Below are 3,667 nucleotides of genomic sequence, written 5' to 3'. Positions count from 1 at the left end.
CAATACTCGATTTTTAAAACACACCCGAAATTTAACAACATAAGTACATGTTTTATTATAGCGCAATTGACATTTAGAGTAAAAATTTTCTGGAATAGAATGGTGTTTCCTAAAAAATAGTGGTTTGCGGACGAAATCGGTTACCGTATTTTAAGCTATGATTGAAATGGATGTATACACGGTATAATTTTTTCGTTTTGTATTTAATTGACACTTCAAGAAAACCGATTTTGGTTTCTTCATCTATTTGTACGTATTGTATAACGAGAGAGAGAGAGAGAGAGAGAGAGAGAGAGAGAGAGATTATGACGCAGAAGGTTACAGACCTAGAACAGGGGAGGATGAAGGGGGGGGGGAGTGATGAGATAGGCTGGGTGGACTCGCAGGGGAGACGGTAGGAGACGGGGGAAGGGGGGATTTGGTTGCCAGTGGCTAAAAATAGATTCTGAAAGACGGTAAAGGGAAAAACGAATCCCATCGAATAAACAGAATAAGGAAAGGGAATAAGATCCAGAGGAATAATAGATATAATGGAATGAAAATGACTAGATGGTGTTAGTTGTGATAAGAATAATTTAGATATTTGAAATAAGAGTGTCTGAGGAGGTATAGAAGGAATTCGTGATAATTATAGAGGAATATCAAAGGATACAGTTAGTTTGCATTAAAGGGTTTGTTATCGTTTATCGGCAGTGAATAGCCTAAACTTCGGTAACGAGTCGTCAATATTTTGTCATATTTTAAACAGTATACATTTGATTAATGTTTGCAAATCAAATGTATACTGTTTAAAATATGACAAAATATTGACGACTCGTTACCGAAGTTTAGGCTATTCACTGCCGATAAACGAACCCAGTCTACTCGTGAAAACCTTGAACGCCCAGAGGGAAAAATAAGGCTTTTAAATATACTGTACTAAACAAAAATAATGCTTTAATATACCATCATTAACACTACCATTACAATTATCGTAAGGTTGGAGAAAGATAAAGATTGCCGAGAACGTAACCACATTTCTGTTTACATTTTGTCAGCTGGACTCGCACAGTTAACAGTTGATTTCATTGTTGATGTGGAATTTTATCCTTAAATAGGCTATTCATTATGAAATTATGTTAATGAAATGTAATGTTGATATTGTTTTGTAACATTTATTATAAATCACCGTATTTAGGGCTACCAATATACTTAAAAAGACAATAGATTTGATACATTTTGTAGTGCTTGACTCGCGAACTTTGAACAGCCTCGTAGATACAGGAAATTTAATTTTTTAAAACTATCGATCGCGTAATTGAGGAATCGCGTAATTAGAACACGTGTAATTCGGGACCCTACTGTAGGTAAAGAATCAGTTTTAAATTTTGTTCCTGAAGGGCGAGCGATTGTAACGCAGTTCCGGTAGGCCCTGCTGCTTCCTCCGGTGCTTTAGATGACCGCGGAGGTAGCAGCAGTAGGGGATTCAGCATTATGAAGCTTCATCTGTGGTGGATAACAGAGGAGGGTGGGCTGTGGCACCCCTAGCAGTACCAGCTGAACTCTGTTGAGTCCCTTGTCAGGCTGGGAGGAACAGAGAGAGTAGAGGTCCCCTTTTTGTTTTGTTTCATTTGTTGATGTCAGCTACCCCCAAAATTGGGGGAAGTGCCTTGGTATATGTATGTAGTATCTATCTATCACTTGCAAAGTTTATTTTTCACTTCTGTACTTCTTTTTCTTTAAGGCTTAAATTCCTTTTAGGATCCCTTGAGATTGTAGTATTAAACTTTCCTAACTAGGGTTACAGCCTAACTAATAATAATAATGAGAATAACTAGCCATCAGTAACTCCTATATCTATAGTTTTCAATAACGTCTGTATTCCTAGCACAATACAAAACAATAATCTGATTTTGTTTCAAGTATGATCGGTTAGTTCCCCTTTCGCGAGTACTGCACTCGTATCAGTCCGAAATGGTATGATCGCAAAATCAGCCCAGATTGAAAGTAACTGTAGTCATCAATAACTCCTATATTTGTAGTTATCAATAACTTCTGTATTCATAGCACAATACATAGCTATATTTGGATTTTATTTCAAGTATGATCGGTTAGCTTCCCTCTCCCGTTCAACTTACGAGTACTGCGATATTTCAGTACGAAATGGAAAGATCACTAGGACAGTACTAAGACACGTATCAAATTAACAGACTAAAAAAAAGAATCAAACACAATTGGCATTTCTTCATCATAACTGTTCAGACTAAACAATTATCAAACAAATGGTATTCCATCATCCTATTTGTTCAAACTACAAAAAAAAAAAAAAAACATTCCTGGTTTCAAAAAAGTCAAACACAGTTAAACAAAGGATATGTCAAACATAAAGTAGCACAAGATTAAAAGCTAAGTTACACAAAGACAAAAGGTTTTTATCAAACGACTGTCTGAGGGAAACGAGGTCAATCAGCACTGGTTAGCTGGAAACCCAGAGAAGTTCCTCATTGTTAATCTTGGGGTTATGCTTGGAAAAAAAATGTCCAAAGCAGGAACACTTTTTAGTTATTAATTACTGCAATCCCCATAGGAAAAAAAATATATATACCTTATATACATTATAGTTATATATCCAGCCACACCATAAATTCCCGTCATGAATAAAGACATGTCTAAGGTCTTTATCCTGCAGTGAACTAAAAATCGCTGCATTTGTTACTGTATCATAAATCAGGAGATTGAAACTAAATTTCACATGAGAGTAAAACTCATCATGTCTTAACAAAAACCAATGAAATTCATTAATAAAATATTGATAAACAGAATTCCGAGTCTAACACCTTTATTCTGCAGAGAAAAAAAAAAAAAAAAAAAAAAAACTGCATTTGTTGTTGTATCTCAACAAGAAAATTTAAACTAATCTATGACTGAGTAAATGTCATCATGACTGAAAAAAAAAAAAACAATGTAAATCATGTTTGAAATATTGCTAAACAGGATTCTGAATCAGGCCTTTATCCTGCAGTGAACTAAAAAAAAAACCACTGCATTTGTTGTTGCATCATAAGTAAATTCAAACTAACCTATTGATTGATTAAAACTCAACATGACTGTAAAAACCAAATGTAAATCATATTTGAAATATCGCTAAATAAGATTCTGATAAGATTGGAATTTGTTGGTTTTTGGCCACATGGCCATTTTAGAAAAAAATAAAAGCCAGTTGTACCAGGAAGTAAATGTTACCCCTTTTTCCCCCCAAGGTATGTTGAACTGTCAAGCACATTTTGCTAAATCTTTTTTTTAAATTGCTATAACAGCCTTAATTTTTGTCATAGAGAGGTCAGTTTGGTCTCATTCTTTTGGAAAATGCCTGAAGTTTCTCATAAAGCTATCAAAAATATGCGAAAACATGTAAATAACAGTTTTTTTCAAGAACGTACCGGTACGTCCATTGGGATTCACCCCCAATGGACGTACCGGTACGTTAAGAGAAATTTGACTGCAAGATGGCAGATAGGTAAAGTGGAAGTCTAAGAACTAGTTGTAGCTTGGGGCTGACAAGATGCAACAGACCTTTCAGTATACAGCATGAGGTGAACAGAGCACAAACAACATCGAATACATATATCCCCTCCAAGATATCATAGTCTACGTAACATAAATGATTATCCAAAAAATATATAAGCAG

The 3,667-nt window shown here is 35.1% G+C and overlaps 1 protein-coding gene across 1 annotated transcript in view; it reads left to right on the top strand.

Annotated features, from left to right (window-relative positions):
• Positions 1 to 3,667, top strand: part of LOC137620272 (fatty acid-binding protein-like) — an 82,170-nt gene that overhangs the window by 7,839 nt on the left and 70,664 nt on the right. The window lies entirely within an intron of this gene.

The sequence above is a fragment of the Palaemon carinicauda genome, chromosome 26, assembly GCF_036898095.1.
Source record: "Palaemon carinicauda isolate YSFRI2023 chromosome 26, ASM3689809v2, whole genome shotgun sequence".
Lineage (NCBI taxonomy): Eukaryota > Metazoa > Arthropoda > Malacostraca > Decapoda > Palaemonidae > Palaemon > Palaemon carinicauda.
Note: the sequence above shows the minus strand (reverse complement) of the source record. Positions and strands in the feature narration are given on the sequence as shown.